This window comes from Bos grunniens, chromosome 8 (assembly GCF_055505025.1).
Source record: "Bos grunniens cultivar Pamir isolate PY7600 chromosome 8, Bosgru_T2T1.0, whole genome shotgun sequence".
Classification (NCBI taxonomy): Eukaryota; Metazoa; Chordata; class Mammalia; order Artiodactyla; family Bovidae; genus Bos; species Bos grunniens.
The window spans coordinates 8,138,712-8,157,596 of record NC_141172.1 but is presented as its reverse complement, the minus strand read 5'-3'; the positions used below and the strand labels follow the sequence as shown (position 1 = coordinate 8,157,596).

General features: G+C 37.6%; 1 protein-coding gene and 1 long non-coding RNA gene across 49 annotated transcripts in view; one reads left to right on the top strand and one right to left on the bottom strand.

Moving 5' to 3' along the window:
- The window catches only part of HMBOX1 (homeobox containing 1), a 192,296-nt gene that overhangs the window by 150,356 nt on the left and 23,055 nt on the right, over positions 1–18,885 (top strand). The window lies entirely within an intron of this gene.
- LOC147366628 (uncharacterized) overlaps positions 17,281–18,885 on the bottom strand; it is a 32,217-nt gene continuing 30,612 nt past the window's right edge. Inside the window, exon 6 of the long non-coding RNA XR_015169420.1 lies at positions 17,281–17,817. This is a non-coding gene — a long non-coding RNA (uncharacterized LOC147366628). The remainder of the gene's footprint in view (positions 17,818–18,885) is intronic.

Sequence of the window (18,885 nt, the reverse complement as noted above, 5' to 3'; positions counted from 1 at the left end):
ACATGTTCTCTTTCTACCCAAATTCCTTCCTCTAAGAGCTCTGACTGTGAGAGCACCTCGAGATCTCTGTATGAGCAGATTTCAGTGGCCCTAGACATGGAGATTCAGGGGTCATCAGTGGAGTAGATACAGATAGAGCCATAAGTCAGAATATACCGTTTATACATTCATTTCTTCTGTTTCTGTGTCTTCGTTTATACTGTGTCTGCATTTTGAGAAGAGTTATGAAGAGCTAAATATGGCTGCAGAAAAACTTAAAAACCCTTCTGACTGAGCTCATTTGAAATCCATGACCATGAACCTCAAGTGGATCTCTAATTCTGCCAGACAGTCATACTATACCTTCCTGGTTCATTCTTTCCCACTCTTCTAAACCATTATTTCACACTTTATTCTCTCTGCAGTCTCCCCATCCTGTCACACAATGATCTTTCTTCCCATTTAAATGAAGAAAGTGAAGGACTTAAAGGAGAATTTCACTAACTACCCTGCTGTTCATATGTAACACAAACAGACTGTTTTACTACTCCTTACCATCCCTGCAGCACTTCACTAACAGTCCTGAGCACATATCTTAGTGGTGCCTGCCTTACAGTAGATTTATGTAGATTTAAATAAAGATACTGATATAATTAATACACGGGCTTCCCTGATATAGACATAGATACATAGATCACCTTTTTTTGATCACCTTTTTTTGGCCTTTTTCCACTCTGACCTCATTGCATTGTCTGTACCACATATTTGACTTTTAAAATATCTAGTTCCAGAAATATTCCGTTTATATGAAATACCCAGAATAAGTAAATATATACAGACAGAAAGTAAATATGTGGTTTCCCAGGATAGGGGAGGTTAGGGACATTGTGGGGGAGGATGAAGACTAAGGAAAGAGTGTTGGGTTTCCTTTTGGGGTGATGGAAATTTCTAAAACTGATTGTGATAATGCTTGCACAACTCTGGATATACTGCTAAGTCACTTCAGTTGTGTCCGACTGTGTGACCACATAGACAGCAGCCCACCAGGCTTCTCCATCCCTGGGATTCTCCAGGCAAGAACACTAGAGTGGGTTGCCATTTCCTTCTCCAGTGCATGAAAGTAAAAAGTGAAAGGGAAGTCGCTCAGTCGTGTCTGACTCTTCGCGACCCCATGGACTGCAGCCCACCAGGCTCCTCCGTCCATGGGATTTTCCAGGCAAGAAAGAGTACTGGAGTGGGGTGCCATTGCCTTCTCCGATGGATATACTAAAAGCTACTAAAGTGTACAATTAAAGTGGGTGAATTTTGGGGTATATAGCTTTAAAAAAAAGTTATTTAGCACAGTATTGGGAGTTTCACATATATTTATCCTCCACATTTAAGTCTCATAACAGTCCTGGTTTCTTCTTTTTCTACTGAGGCAACCAGGGCTCTTCAGAGGTTGAATACCTTCCCAGGGCCACAAAGCTAATAAGTGGCCTGGCCACATGTAGAACTTAGACAGTGCTTCCCATAGATTTGAGTTTTCCTTATTAACTAAGAGGAGTATATTTTTATTTGGGTGTACATTGACTGTTTTTAATATATGGACTTTACCTTTGATAATTCTGAAGTCTGATGCTACTAGATTAACATGGGATGCAACCTTCCTTGCTTAGGAGCTTTATGGAGATTGTAAATGGGAAGAGATAAAACAAAAATGAAAAAATGATTGATAATTGTTGAAGCTGGGTAATAGGTACATGGGAGTTCATGGGAATATTTGTGTAGTTTTGAAATTTTTGTAATCATAAAAATTTTTGTAATTAAAAGATAACAAAAAAAATAACAGGGGGACTTGATTAAGATTTTGATAGACAAAATAGAATTAGATAATTGACTAATATTCTTTCAATCATTTATTTATAGAGCATCTGTTGTGTGCTAGCACTGAGCCAGGCTTACCTCAAGTGGTTTACATATTCACAAAGGGAAAGAGTATCATCCGTATCATATATCTGAAATCCCTACAAATACAAATAACATAATGTAAGACTCAAATGTGATTTTTATTCAGCAAACCTAACTGTCCCTTTGTTCGTCCATTCAACAGAGGTATGAGGCAGATTGCTAGGGATGTTGCGGATGGGTGTGTTTGAGGGTGAAGACATAGAGGATTATGGATGGAGTAGACCTGAAGTGTCTTTAGGGTTTATGGTCAGAAGCTGTGAAGGCCTTGCGGCCCAAAAGCAGAGCATGTGATGACTCTTCCCCTTTTAACCTTTCTGCCTTTGGTACTGGGGATTCTTTCAGCTTTAGAAGCAGGTGTGTCTTCAAAGAGTGTTTAGATATTTGACTGAGACACAAAAGAGTGAGACCTGACTATTGTGCCTGTTCTGGTTCAAGGGAGAAAGGTCAAAGAAATCTTGAGTCTCCTTATATAGGTTTTTCAGCCCAGTTAACCAAGATAGAGCAGCAACAACTTGAAGAAAGCTTTGACTAGACACAGGAATAAATAAGAGCACCCTGGGACATGTAGAAGCAATAGTACCCTCTTTGGAGCTATATATATGTTTATAGATTACTTACTACTGTTATTTTTCATCAAGAGTAGCCGAATGATGAGACTGTACCTGGGTGTGTCCAAGAAAATGAAGGCAAAATGAATCTCTCTGTGTGTGTTTGTAATTAAGACTATTTCATTTGTGTTTTTTTACAGAAACAGTACACCTATGATTTGTTTTTTGTTCCTTTTAGATTTTTTTCATGCTCATCTTCAGTGAGCTATTATAAAACAAAATCGTTACTTAAGCCCAGAACCCTCTGAAATTATAAGGAAAACATTTTTTGTTGTTGTAACCTTTGTCAATCTCCAAAACAACTTCAGAAAATTAATCCAAGTTATTCTCCCCAAGAGGCAAAGAATCAGTATTCAAAATTTCAGCTTAAGAGTGTCTCTTCCCCTCAAATTTAAGAATCTGAAAATTGTTTCTTCAGATAAAAGTTCCTCTTTATGAACAAAAATAACTTCATAGCCACAATGCTATAACATACCAAAATTAAGTCTTAGCTCTAAATTTGCTGTCACTTCTGTTAAGCTGACATGTTATACAGTCTGAATGTGAAATCTGAAGCAGAGACCTGGGTCTAGTGCACAAGTGCATTTTATATAAGTCTATTGTACATCCTGGGAGAATTAGCATAGAAGAGACAAATATGTTTGTAAAGTGTGTTTCTAGAATGTTGCTTGAGGTTTCTGTAATTTAATTCTCTTGGTCTTTACAGCATTTTGGAATTCTTCCCAGGACAGTTTATTAGTACTTGGATTTTGGTTTCAGTCTCTTTCCTTTCTCCTTTTTACTTTTAATTTTTTCAGTGAGTACTTGGACTGTGAAGGTTAGGAAGACCAATAGTTCCAGAAACTAAGCTCTATATTTAACTGCAGACTGGGTGTGGCTCAAAAATTGCAATGCAAGCTTGCTAGTATTTTGCCAGTCATCAAAACCCTGACCTGCAGGGAACATTGCTTTTCCTAGTCTTCTGACTCTGAAATATGCTGAATTTTGATGATATATGGTGTGCACTTTTGTGTGTGTAAATAAAATAAAGAGAGGGTCATGTAGATTCCAACTTGAAGTGGTTCTGGAAGACTTGTTTCGTCTGTATTCTTTTATAGTGGGACTTCCCTGGTGGCTCAGACGGTTAAGCGTCTGTCTACAATATGGGAGACCCGGGTTCGATCCCTGGGTCGGGAAGATCCCCTGGAGAAGGAAATGGCAATCCACTCCAGCACTGTTGCCTGGAAAATCCCATGGACAGAGGAGCCTGGTAGGCTACAGTCCATGGGGTCGCGAAGAGTTGGACACGACTGAGCGACTTCACTTCACTTCTTTTATAGTAATCTCAAATGATATTAACCTGCCCTATATTCATGGTGCCACTTCCCATTATCCTTTTATTACTTTTAATTACCACTGTGCAATTTAAAAATTTGTTACACAGGAAGTCTTCTCCACTACATCCTTCATTTCATGAAGCCACATTTTTTTTTAATGTTTTTATTTTGCTTGGCTTTGAGACAGTTTCCTAATTACCATAAAAAAAAGGAGAAATAACTGCTTGTTCTCCTAGTAAAAATTTCCATCATTTAAAAAAAAATACTCTATCTCTTGAGGAGAATCCTATTACTTTGTAAAAGGAAAAAATAATCAACTTTTCCTCTTTGGCAGGATCCTTTTGTATCCTTCTGTAGGGTAGCTTCCAGTATCATTTGGTGTCATTCATATTATGCAGATATCTGTGGAATAAGAGACCTGCTCATTTCAGTAAGATTATACCTAGCCAGAAAAAAATTTGGAGTAGAAATTCTTATAAGTGCTTTCCTAATATTGCTTTTCCGAGAGATTGAGACCCATCCAGGTGTTTCTTTAAATGACAACTCGTATCATGTGAACTATAAGGGGACTGTTTTGCCTTTGTTGTACAAAAATATATAAACTGCATCTGCTGACCACTGATTTGGTTTAAGCAACATTTAAGAACCTTCCTGTGATTTCATTTGCTTGTATTTAGTTACCATTTGTACAGAGAATAAGGAAAAGACCCTAAAGATCATCTAGTTCAAAGTTTGTTTTTTAAAACAAGAATTAAGAAGTTAATTAAATTAGCTAAACTCCAGAAGAAATGAGTTTAAGTTGTTTATTCTGAACCCATAACCATGTGAACCATAGAATCTTTTTGTTAAACTTTCCGTTCTTTCACTTTTTTATTTTTGTTAGATAAACATTTATTGTCTGCTATGTGCTAAGTCATATGCTAAGAATTGAGATGCAGAGATGAATAAAACAAAAATCCTTATTGCATTTAACTTCTTCCAGTCTGTGTTTCTTTATTCATCTCTCATTTCTCTCAGGCCCTCTTAATCTTCCTTTTTCCCCTCCTAAATTCCTTTCTATATCTTTCTCAAGATACCTCACTTTCTGTTCTTTATCTTGCCAGAATATTTTATTTTTTTCATTTTTTTTCTCATACTTTCTTTTAAGTATGCTTCTTGCCTGCCCGCCTTTAATTCTCAAAATTGCACTGCTGTATGATTCTGAATAATTTCTTGTTATGTGTGGAGCCTTTGTTCTTACTAAGGCTCAGTGACTTTCGATAGGAAAATACTTCTCACCCTAGAAGTAAATCTTTGAAAACTAATTGCTTTGTATAACTACATGAATGAATAGACTAGCTTCAAAGAACAAAATCATCTCCATGATAACCAAGTTCTATGAGAAGACCAGTTATCTAGAATTTCATTTACATACACACACACACACTCTATATACACACACACACATATATATATAAAATCTCCACATAATTTATCTCAGTACCTTGTTTGGTCGTCAGCTTGTATTTCAGTCCCTCAGTATCTCCGTTTCTAGTAATGAAATAACTTAAGGGTATTACGGCCTGAAAATGCAAAGAAATCATTGTTCACCTACCTTTTATCAGTCAAGATAATGAGAAAATTACTTCCTTCTTCTTTATAAAATGAGAAAACTAAAAACATTTCTCACTGCTTAGAAAAAGTTTGCTTCTCCTATTTTTCATTTTATCTCCCAAGAGTAAAACTTCCTTCAGTATTTTACAATAGCAAAGAAATTTGCACCTCATTTTCATCTTGTTATGTTGCTGGTGAATTGAGTGCACTAGGTAAAGAGAGTATCTTTTTCATATCTAGTATCAGAGGCCGTGTGTCTGACCAAGATAGCAACTATGGATAGGAAATTCAGAGAATTTGTTTTCAACTTCTTTACATTTAACTATGGCAACTTTGGGGCAAGTCACTAAGTTATTACATGAAACATAGCAGTAAAGTAACAGATATGACCTATGTAATTTCAAAGAAAAATGTGAATGAAATAATGTTATGCAATAGAATAAAAATTGCATCACTACGATAATGAAAAAGGAATAAACATAAAGATTGGGAGCAGCAATAAAAATTTTAAGTACATGCTGCTGCTGTTGCTGCTAAGTTGTTTCCGTCATGGTTTGCCCTAAATGTCGAATAGTTTGTACACTTGAGGTTACTTTTTGTCTTTCTGTTTGTTTCTGATGCTATAGTGGTTAAGAACACAGACTTTTTTGTAAGTTATTTAGTATAATTGATCTACAGCATTGTGTAATTTCTATTGTACAGCACAGTGATGCCGTTATACCTTTACATATATTCTTTTTTCATATTCTTTTCCATTATGGTCTATCACAGGATACTGAATATAGTTCCCCAGGTTGGGAAGATCCCCTGGAGAAGGGCATGGCAACCCACTCCAGTATTTTTGCCCGGAGAATTCCATGGACAGAGGAGTCCATAATGGTCAAAAAGAGTCAGACATGACTGAAGCAGTTTAGCATTCATGCACATGTTACACAGCGGGACCCCATTGTTTATCCATTCCATATATGTTAGTTTGCATCTGCTAGTCCCAAACTCCTAATCTATCCCTTCTCTACCCCAACTCCCTCTTTGGTTACTGTAAGTATGTTTTCTGTCTGTGAGTCTGTTTCTGTTACATTGATAAGTTCATTTGTCATATTTAGATTCTATATATAAGTGATATCATATGGCTTGTCTTTCTTTTTCTGACTTAGCTCACTTAGTATGTGAAGTACTTACTTCACTTAGTAATCTCTAGGTCCATCCATCTGCAAATGGCATTATTTCATTATTTTTTTGGCTGAGTAGTACTGTGTCCCATATCTTCTGTATCCATTCACCTGTTGATGGACATTTAGGTTGTTTCCATGCTTGGCTATTGTAAATAGTGCTGCAGTGAACACTGGGGTGCATGGTTTTTTTTGAATTGTACTTTTCTCTGGATGTATGCTCAGGAGTAGGATTGCAGGATCAAAACTTCTATACTGCTCTCTGTACTGGCTACACCGTTTGACATTCCCACCAACAGTGTAGGAGGGTTCCCTTTTCTCCACACGCCCTCTAGCATTTATTATTTGTAGGCTTTTTAAGATGGCCATTCTGACTGGTGTGAGGTGTTGCCTCATTGTAGTTTTCATTTGTATTTCTCTAATAATAAGTGATGTTGAACATCTTTTTATGTGCTTGTTAGCCTTCTCGCTTCTTTGGAGGAATGTCTGTTTAGGTCTTCTGCCCAGTTTTTGATTGGGTTGTTTTGTTTTTGTTAGTGAGCTGTTGTATATTTTGGAAATTAAGCCTTTGTTAGTCACATCATTTGCAAACATTTTCTACAAGTCCGTAGCTTGTCTTTTTGTTTTGTTTATGGTTTCCTTTGCTGTGTGAAAAGCTTTTAAGTTTGATTAGGTCTTGTTTATTTTTGCTTTTATTTCTATTCCCTTGGGAGACTAATCTAAGAAAACATTGGTACAATTTATCTCAGAAAATGTTCTGCCTATGTTCTCTTGTTAAGAATTTTATGGTGCTATGTCTTATATTTTAAGTCTTTAATCAATTTGGAGTTTGTTTTTATATATAGTGTGAGAGTGTATTCTAACTTCATTGATTTACATACCCTTATCCAACTTTCCCAGCACCACTTGCAGAAGAGACTATCTTTTCTCCGTTGTATATTCATGCCTCTTTTGTGAAGATTAATTGATAGTAGGTGTGTGGTTTAATTCTAGGCTCTCTATTCTGTTCTATTTTTTAATCCATATGTCTGTTTCTGTACAAATACCATGCTGTTTTGATTACTATGGCTTTGTAGAATTGTTTGAAGTCTGAGAGGGTTATGCCTCCTGTTTGTCCTTTTTCCTCAAGATTGCTTTGGGAGTTCTGGGCCATTTATGGAAGAACATGGAATTTTTAGTTAGAAGGACTGGGATTCTGGTCTCAACTATCTTACTCACTAGGTATGTATCCTTAGACAAATTCCTTGCTATAAAATGACAATGACAGTCATACCTATCACATAAGAACGCTGTGATTTAATACTGAACAGCAGTGTATGTAAAGTACTACCCACGGTACACAACACACATAATAGGTATTTAATAAATACATTCCTACTAGAAAAACGAGAACTTTCAAACAGAATCCTGGGTTTCTTCAAGTGGAATTTCTGAAGAGTTACCATTTTCCTAAGCCTCAGCCAATAAAAATCGATTTAGCATTTCTTTACTCAAAGTCATTAATCACCTCTGTGCCAGTCACTGCACAAGTGCTGAAACATATTTAAAGATAAGATTTTGCTCTAGTAAGTGTCAGTCTAGTGGAGGAGTCTGGTTTTAAAATACTCACAGAAGAGACAGGCACCAAGTCCAGCAGGACACAGAAGAGAATGGTGTGCGGAAGGGCCCCACGAGGTGACTGAGTGAGGCCCTACAGGGCGGAAGGCTGGGAAAAGGAAGAGCAGCGTTCTTGTCGGTGGAAGCGGTATGTGCAAAGCACAGACGCGGGGAAAATTAGGTCACTGGAGTATATGGTTAGCCAGGCGGGAAATGAGGCTGGGGTTGCAGCCAGACTCTGGAAAACCCTTGTATCGCCACAATTGCAACATCTGTCTTCCTCAAGCATTCAAATTGGCATCCATCCAAAATATGGTTGTTCTAAAGCCATTGTTTACGCTGTCTGTGCCACTGTCCTCTCACGTGTAAAGCGTTGACGATAGTCCTTTTATGACAAGGACTCAAATTATTTGTGGGGATGGGGGTGGGTCTTTATGTCTAATATCTGTAAAACATCCTAGGAATCAAAAAGTTGAAATTGTTTCCGGAATTTTGCCCTTTCACTGCTGAGGGCCTGGATTTGGTCCCTGGTCGGGGAACTAAGATCCTACTACATGGTACATCTGAAGGAAAAAAAAAACTGAAACTGTTTTGAAAATCTTCTCAGCCTTCCTTTTTAAAGACAGGAGCCAAAGTGATACTCCCTTTTCTATGTGACAAGGAAATATGTTGAAATTCCAGCCATTTTCACTTCAACTTTTTGACCCATTGTTTTTCCCTGCTAAAATCTGTATTATAAAGGTAGATTATTTTAAAATTATAAAATCCAATTTTCCTACTGACTTCTGTTATAGCAGTACATTGTTAGGAAAAAAATGTGAGCCATAACTTTACCAGAATGAATTATTTCATCATCTGTTAAGTAAATTTTACTTGGTACTTAAGTGATGTAGTTCATGTGCCCCTACAGCCTAGGGTTTGGTTACAACCAGTGGGCTCAGAGGCAAGCATATTGCTCTACATAAAGTCTGACATTGGTAAGTGTTGCCTGAACTTGATGGAACTGACTACTTAAGAAGACTCTACAACTGAAACAATATTAGAAAATGGTGGTTTCTATCTCCTCCACCAGACATATTAGACTTGGGGAGAGTATAGAGTAATACAATATTTTCTGATTTTGTTAAATTGTAAGGCATTGAATTCAACAATGAACAATAATTTGATGATTTAAAGTGATCCATTAAAAATAACTCAGAAACAGCAGAAAATTTGCTTCTAAATGCCTCAATGTCATTTTTCCTTAGCCTGATCACTGTATTATTTTCCCCCAACAGAAACAGCTCTGTGGGGCTTGAATTGGGTCCTGTAAAATCTGAGAGTTGTCTTGCCTTCACTGCAGCCCCTGGCAAGCTGGTCTTCCTTTTCCTCTCTTCTGATGTCATTGCTGTTCTAGGATAGAAAATGCTGCAAGAATACATTATAAATTTTGGAATTAATGGATGCTGGAAGATGAATTTTAAAAAGAGTTTAACCTCTTTAATACTCCTTATGGAATGACTCGGGTAGAACATAATGAACTACACCTCCCGTATCTCTGCAAATAGAAGAAAGTTCTTAACATTTATATAAGACAGCAAGAGCCTGAACATGACCTCATTTCAATCCATTAGACTATTTGAGGAAAAAAACAACAAAACTTTCCCACTTATTGACAAGTAAAGTTATCCCAATCCATTTCTCATAGCCAGTAAGAAGATGAACTGTCCTTAAATGCATTTTAAAATTGGCAAATTACACTTCCTGGTTCCTCTTTGGTCAACCAGAAATAGCCAGAAGAGAAATTATCATGATTTTTTTTTTTTGAGGCAGATTAAAAATTCTCCCCCAATCCTTATTTGGAATATGTGCCAGCAGTTTTATTTTGTGCAAACAACAGACCCCTCATTTCTCTAGTCCCTGAGCCAACTCAACCAGACAAAAGACTCCGTGTTCGTCATATTGCCCTGTGGCCACAGTTTACAAAGAAATGAGGTATAGTTGGGTAAGTATGGTGTTATATATAATGAATCACCCAGTAAAGGTATGATTCATCCCAGAAGCAGATTTATATGCATCATATTATAAATATTAATACTGATGGAAATCAGTTTATGGACTAACTAGAAAATATTCACAGAAAATGAGTGAGCTTTTTCTTTTATAAACTCAACATTTATTGAGGTTCAGCTTCAACTTCCCTTGTGGCTCAGATGGTAAAGCGTCTGCCTAAATGCGGGAGGCCCGGATTCAATCTCTGGGTTGGGAAGATCCCCTGGAAAAGGAAATCGCAACCCACTCCAGTATTCTTGCCTGGAAAATCCCATGGACGGAAGAGCCTGGTAGGCTACAGTCCACGGGGTCGCAAAAAGTTGGACACGACTGAGCAACTTTCTTTCTTTTCATCAGTTCAGTTCAGTCGCTCAGTCTTATTCAACTCTTTGCCACCCCATGGACTGCAGAATACCAAGCTTCCCTGTCCCTCACCAACTCCCAGAGCCTACTCAAACTCACATCCATCAGATTGGTGATGCCATCCAACCACCTCATCCTCTGTCGTCCCCTTCTCCTGGCTTCGATCTTTCCCGGCATCGGGGTCTTTTCCAATGAGTCAGTTCTTCGCATCAGGTGGCCAAAGTATTGGAGTTTCAGCTTCAACATCAGTCCTTCCAATGAATATTCAGGACTGATTTCCTTTAGGATTGACTGGTTGGATCTCCTTGCAGTCCAAGGGACTCTCAAGAGTCTTCTCCAACACCACAGTTCAAAAGCATCAACTCTTCGGTGCTCAGCTTTCTTTTTATAGTGCAACTCTCGCATCCATACATGACTACTGGAAAATTCATAGCTTTGACTAGATCAACGTTTGTTGGCAAAGTAGTGTCTCTGATTTTTAATATGCTGTCTAGGTTGGTCATAGCTTTTCTTCCAGGGAGCAAGCATCTTTAATATTCATGCCTGCAGTCACCATCTGCAGTGACTTTGGAGTTCAAAGAAATCAAGTCCGTCACTGTTTCCATTGTTTCCCCATCTATTTGCCATGAAGTGATAGGACCAGATGCCATGATCTTAGTTTTCAGAATGTTGAGTTTTAAGCCAACATTTTCACTCTCCTCTTTCACTTTCATCAAGAGGCTTTTTAGTTCCTCTTCACTTTCTGCCATAAGGGTGGTGTCATCTGCATATCTGAGGTTATTGATATTTCTCCTGGCAATCTGGATTCCACCTTGTGCTTCTTCCAGCCCAGCGTTTCTCATGATGTACTCTGCATATAAGTTAAATAAGCAGGGTGACAATATACAGCCTTGACGTACTCCTTTCCGGATTTGGAACCAGTCTGTTGTTCTAGTTCCAGTTCTAACTTGCTTTTTGACCAGCATACAGATTTCTCAGGAGGCAGGTTAGGTGGTCTGGTATTCCTATCTCTTGAAGAATTTTCCATAGTTGTTGTGATCCACACAGGCAAAGGCTTTGGCATAGTCAATAAAGCAGAAATAGATGTTTTTCTGGAACTCTCTTGCTTTTTCCATGATCCAGCAGATGTTGGCAATTTGATCTCCGGTTCCTCTGCCTTTTCTAAATCCAGCTTGTACATCTGGAAGTTCACGGTTCTCGTACTGTTGAATCCTGGCTTGGAGAATTTTGAGCATTACTTTCCTAGCGTGTGAGATGAGTGCAGTTGTGCAGTAGTTTGAACATTCTTTGGCATTGCCTTTTTTTGGGATTGGAATGAAAACTGACCTTTTCCAGTCCTGTGGCCACTGCTGAGTTTTCCAGATTTGCTGGCCTGTTGAGTGCAGCACTTTCACAGCATCATCTTTGAGGACTTGAAAGAGCTCAACTGGAATTCCATCACTTCCACTAGCTTTGTTTGTAGTGATGCTTCCTAAGGCCCACTTGACTTCACATTCCAGGATGTCTGGCTCTAGGTGAGTGAGCACACCATCGTGGTTAAATGAGTCATGAATCTCTTTTTTTGTACAGTTCTTCTGTGTATTCTTGCCACCTCTTCTTAATATTATCTGCTTCTGTTAGGTCCATACCATCTCTGTCCTTTATTGTGCTCATCTTTGCATGAGGTGTTCCTTTGGTATCTCTGATTTTCGTGAAGAGATCTCTAGTCTTTCCCATTCTATTGTTTTCCTCTCTCTCTTTGCATTAATCACTGAGGAAGGCTTATCTCTCCTTGCTATTCTTTGGAACTCTGCTTTCAAATGAGTATATCTTTACTTTTCTCCTTTCCCTTTAGCTTCTCTTTTCTCAGCTATTTGTAAGGCCTCCTCAGACAATCATTTTGCATTTTTTCATTTCTTTTTCTTAGGGATGGTCTTGATCACTGCCTCCTATACAGTGTCATGAACCTCCATCCATAGTTCTTCAGGCACTCTATCAGATCTAATCCCTTGAATCTATTTGTCACTTCCACTGTATAATCCTAAGGGATTTGATTTAGGTCATACCTGAATGGTCTAGTGTTTTCCCTAATTTCTTCAATTTAAGTCTGAATTTGGCAATAAGGAGTTCATGATCTGAGCCACAGTCAGCCTCAGTCCTGTTTTTGCTGACTGTTTAGAGCTTCTCCATCTTTGGCTGCAAAGAATATAGTCAGTCTGATTTCAGTATTGACCATCTGGTGAGGTCCATGTGTAGTCATCTCTTGTGTTGTTGGAAGAGGGTGTTTGCTATGACCAGTGCGTTCTCTTGGCAAAACTCTGTTAGCATTTGACCTGCTTCGTTTTCATACCGCTCCTTATGATAGACACTGGTTAGGATACAGTGATTAGCAATACAGATATGGAAATCATTGTTGATAGAATAGACATTGACAGCACAGACCAAGTTTGTCGTGTGTGTTTGGTGTTTGAAGATCTCAAAGTAGTGTAATATGAACCTGTGGGTAAATATTCTGCTTCTGTTTTAGTTGCCTTTTGGTTGAATAACCATGTATGGACCTTGTAATTTCAGTGATAGCATACAAAAGTGGTCTTTTTGAAAAGCTGCATATCATAGAAATCTCGATCATAATGGTGCCTCATCCACATATTCTGTTTTATTGGTTCCTACTTTGTCACATTGTCCACTTAAAGCCTGAGACAAACCTATAGTTCTAACCATTTTGAGACTGTCCTATAGTTCCCATCCTTCTGGGGATAGAAACATTAATTTGTCATCAAAATACCTTCCCTGGAACACGACTGTATGCCAGATTTGCTCTGATATCACTGTGAAGAAATTTATTGTGTACAATTAGTAAGATAACCTTTCAGTTCTGACAGTAATGCTGTAAATAGCATGTTTTTGGTCAAGTGTTATCAGAATTAATTTGACTTTTTAAAGGCAATTAAGCAGTCATTTATGTATATCCTGGGTAGTTTGATTGGCCAAACTAAAAACAGCAGCAAACCCATAACACAGGAAATAAAAAAGTAGGTTTAAGAGAAAGTAGCAAGTACCTTTAAATACAAGGTATTGTTTCTCCCTCTTCAGAGAGGTATCAGAATAATCCCAACCAGTGAACCTCTGATTCTCTAAAGAATCTAAGCTGTTGTCCATGTTTGGTTTGCTATTTGTTGAGATTCCCCCGAGAGGACAGATTCTCATTTTAGATACAGACCATATCCTTTTAGCAAGAGGTGGTCATTTTGTAGAAGCGTAGTATTGATCATAAGAAAAAACATGCAGGAATCAGTGGATTGATTTTATCAATCTTGTTCTATTGATCTTCATATTATAGTAAATTGTTGGTCAGTAGTGTCAGATTGGTAAAGGGTGAATTTATAATTCAGTGCTTTATATTTAAAAATAGGCTCTCTGCCTCAGGGTTACTTGTACACCAAGTGTAAGAAACTTGACAATTCCAGATCACCTTGTGTGTGTTAGTTGCTCAGTCTGACTCTGCAAACCTGTGCACTGTAGCCCACTAGGCTCCTCTGCACATGGGATTTTCCAGATAAGAATACTGGAGTGGGTAGCCATTCCCTTCTCCAGGGGATCTTCCCGACCCAGGGATCAGACTTGGGTCTCCTGCATTGCAGGCGGATTCTGGGCCACCAGGGAACCCTCCAGATCACCTTGCAAATCTTTGCTAATTCCTACTAACAAAGGCTGACAGAATAGGAAGATACAGCTGCTCTCAGCCAGAGGGGAAGCAGAGGCAGCAAGGGGCCTTGACCAGGCCTTGACTGAGATGTGGTAGATGCGGTTCACTCTCCCAGGTAACATGGTGTTTCCGCTAGCGTGAAGTTCACCTAATTATCACTGGCATTTGATAGTTTCATTAGGAAATTAGGAAATCCATAGGACAGCAAAACCAAACACTGCCCTCTTATGCATGTTCTTTTTCTTATTAAAATAAAATGTAGAGTGAGCAAACATTTAATGAATTCAGTGGTATGCAATCGAGAGACATGTCTTAAGAGAAGTACCATTTCTCAGTTGTTTTTCTTTAAGATGGTTAGAATTTGTCAGTTTTACTGTTTTTGCCTGACAAATCCAGAAAATTGCCTACATTCTTCTTTTTCAGTCTTCATAGGACTAATGACTAAAAGGTAATACATATTAGAAGGCAAACTTGTTCTACATTGTCACATAGAAACTCACACCAAATGACAGGATAAAATGTATTAAACACTCAATTCCTGAATTCACTGTTAACCTTGAAATCTGTTAATAAAATAGCAAGTAAGTTCTAGTGGCATTTAGCATGCTGCAAGTAAATATAACATTTAAACATAGAACCTTTGCAGGGAAGGATCTTGGGTGATGAAAATTTTATCTCAGGGCATGTTTCATCCATGGTATCTATAATTTTGTCATATATGGAATTTTCTTTTTTATATTAGTGAAGAAAAGCCATTGTGAGGATTTGGAAGCTTTTTTTGGTGCCAGTGTCTGAAGAGGTACCACTTTCTTCTACAATAGGGTGAAGTGAAGTGAAAGTGGCTCACTCCTATCTGACTCTTTGTGACCTCATGGACTAAACAGTCCATGGAATTCTCCAGGCCAGAATACTGGATTTGGTAGCCTTTCCCTTCTTAAGGGGATCTCCCCAACCCTGGGATCAAACCCAGGTCTCCCGCATTGTAGGCAAATTCTTTACCAGCTGAGCCACAATTAACTGCTAGATATATCCTTTAAATGTGTATGGATGTTGTGTTTCAAAGGAGAAGTCCCAAAGTTTATTAAATTCTCCTGCCCCAGTTAAAAAGGTAGCTCGGTGTTATTATGGTTATTATGGTCTCCAGAGCAATTACATTTCCTTTCCCAGGAGGAAAAAGCCCGTAGGTGTAGCTGCAGTCCTGGGGCTGTCAAGGGGTTCTCACTAATGCTGTCACATTTTTTCTTCTGGGAGCTCTTGTGAAACTTATAGGAGTTTGGTTTAGGTGATTCATTGCTACGGAGATTTGGCATCTTAAAGGAAATCTGAAACAATACTATATCATAGCTAAATAATGACCACCATTCCTGTGGGCCCTTTGAGCCAAAGAACTGAGTGAGGAAACTTGAGTTCTGGGCTGTGTGACCTTGAACAAGTCAAGTCTCCTTTCTGGCTCTTCATTTGTCAAGTCCATGTCTTCATCTGCAAAATGAAGAGGCTGACTTGGTAATATCTCCTTCCAGCTTAAAATTCTTTGATTCTTTGTAAGAATATACTCTGTGGTATATCTAAATCCATGTGTAATGAACTGTGTTATGGGATTTCATTGCATTTATGAATTAAGATTCCAAAAGTCAGCCTTTCATATATGAATCCTTTATAGGTCAGTACTAATTTTTCTACTTAAAGTCTTCCCTTTTCACAGGCTTTTCTATTCTAAAACTTTAAGATGCCGCAGAGCCTCAAAAACTTAGCTTCTGTAATAGGACTCATTTATATTTTAGCTTTTACTTGGTAAGTCATGTGAACCTCCCCAAAGTCTGATTTAGAGGGAGCCATTATTTAAGTCTATAGAATAAAAAGTGAACCCTTATTCTTAAAACATACATTAGTGTAGAACATCTTTTGTCATACTTTAGTGTGTTTACGTAACAAATGTTTAAATTGTGAATGTTTGTTGCCAAAAAACATTAAGATAAACTAAGACATCTATTTAAAAATAATTTTGTGCAGTTCTATTTTGCTCATGCTTTGGGAGAGCAAACTTTATTTTCAAATAATGCTTTTTTGATTACAAAATTAGTACATACTCACTACATAAAAAATGGGGAAAGGCAGGAAAATGTAAAGAAGAAAATTGAAATGCCCTCAACACCACAGATAATCATTAATATTTTGGTGTGTTTCTTTTCAGCCATTTTTCTGTTATGTATGTATCTGCATATCTTCTAAACAGAAGAAGGTTGTATAAGAATATACCATAATTTTTTACACGCTGCTGCTGCTGCTGCTAAGCCGCTTCAGTCGTGTCCGACTCTGTGTGACCCCATAAACGGCAGCCCACCAGGCTCCCCCGTCCCTGGGATTCTCCAGGCAAGAACACTGGAGTGGGTTGCCATTTCCTTCTGCAGTGCATGAAAGGGAAAAGTGAAAGTGAAGTTGCTCAGTCGTGTCCGACTCTCAGTGACCCCATGGACTGCAGCCCACCAGGCTCCTCCGTCCATGGGATTTGCCAGACGAGAGTACTGGAGTGGGGTGCCATTGCCTTCTCTGAATTACCTAGAGAATTACCTAGTTACCTAGTCCCCTGCAGTTGAACATGTGTGTTGACAGCTGTGTCTAGCTCAGGTCCTTACTTCATAACTGTTTATGTTGCCAGTTTGTAAACAGATACAGGGATGGTAAATGAAAGAAAAGTATTTTGAAATGCAGCTTAAAAAAAAAATCAGAGTTAGGTTTTGTAATACTACATAACCCAGTTTATTTTATTATTTTTTTTTATTTTTAAACTTTACATAATTGTATTAGTTTTGCCAAATATCAAAATGAATCCGCCACAGGTATACAAGTGTTCCCCATCCCGAACCCTCCTCCCTCCTCCCTCTCCATACCATCCCTCTGGGTCGTCCCAGTGCACCAGCCCCAAGCATCCAGCATCGTGTATCAAACCTGGACTGGCAACTCGTTTCCTACATGATATTTTACATGTTTCATTTTTATCTTAGGTAATTTTTTATTAGAAAATTAATAGTAACAGATTGTAAACTATTGTAAAGAAGAAAATAATATTTACATTCATAAATAACCATAAATAACCAAAAATATTTTGGTACATTTACATTTAGTATTTCTATCTATGTGTACTTTGAAAATGATTAGAATAAGTCATACCTGGTTTTGTAACCTGCTTTTCTTCACTGACATTTTGCAGTGTCATTTAGTGCTCTTTGAAAACATGATTTTTTTAAACGGCTCCTTCCTTTTTCTTCAAGTGTCTATACCATAATCATATTTAACAATTATTACCGTAGGAGACATTTAAAGTCTTCCCAGCTTTGCCCTGTTAAACAGTACTGACACAGACAGCCTTGTTCTTACCTGTTGTCCTAAAAATAATATTACCAACTTCTTCCAAACAGCTGAGTTTACCCACATCACTGGCCTTGAGCATCCACTGGCACTGCGACTGCAGCCTGCCTTCTGTGTGTGCTGTATCTTCTTAGTCAGTGAAAAACCTCCATTTTGCTTATCTGGAGGGGAAAAAGCACTGTTTTAGTTTTGCTATGTTTAAACTTCTCTGATTACTAATGAGACTAGCCTTACATGTTTATTAATCATTCATATTTCATCTTTTGGTATTTGTTCCTTTACCCATTTTTCTGTTGTGTATTCATGTTTTCTGCTTGACTTGTATATTAATTCTTTATGGAATGAGCTCATTAACCCTTTCTGCTATATATTTGCAATTTATTTCACTTTTATTTAAATGTAGATAAGTGCACCACTTTATTCTTGTGTGACTGCCTCCATCCCTTAGACTTCTTCATTCAGATGTTTTCTTTTACATTTAGCCATAAAACATTGAGTTTGTAAGGTGAATATCTAATTTGGTCTTATTTTCCAAATAACCAGTTTTCCCTTTCTTAAGATTTAAAATTATTTCTCGCATATAAAGTTATTGTGTTTTTTGGTTCTATTTCCTATCAATCCTTGGACCACAATTATGATTATCATATAATTTCACAATATTTGATGAGAGGGCCCATTCACTAATATTTATTTTTAAAATGTTCTTAACCATCCTCATCTGTTTTTTCAGGTGAGCATGAAAATAGTGTTGTTGACATACCACTCCCACTGAGAAAAAAGAGGGGAAAAAAATATATGATTGAAGTTAAGCCTAGAAATTAATTTGTGAAGAAGTGTCACTGTCATATTATTTATTCTTATCTAAGAATGTGTTGTATGCCTCTCCATTTCTTGTCTTTTTTATACCTGTCAGTGAAATGAGTAACATTTTTAGTTTTTTGTATATTTTATATATTTTTCTTGTTAGATATTTTTATTTTAATCCTCATTTTTCTTGCTCTCATGAATAGAGGCCTTTTTTCTATTAAGTTGTCCAGCTGCTTATTGATACACGGGAAAGTTTTAGTATCTTTGTTGGTCTGTTTAGTCCCCAGCAATCTGATTGATCATTTCTGAGACAATTTGAATTTACCCCTTGGTTTTCTTGGTATAGTATAATATGCAAATGATATTTTTGTGGCCCTCCTTCCCAGTTTGTGTCTTAATTCTCTTTCATTTCCTATTGTAAT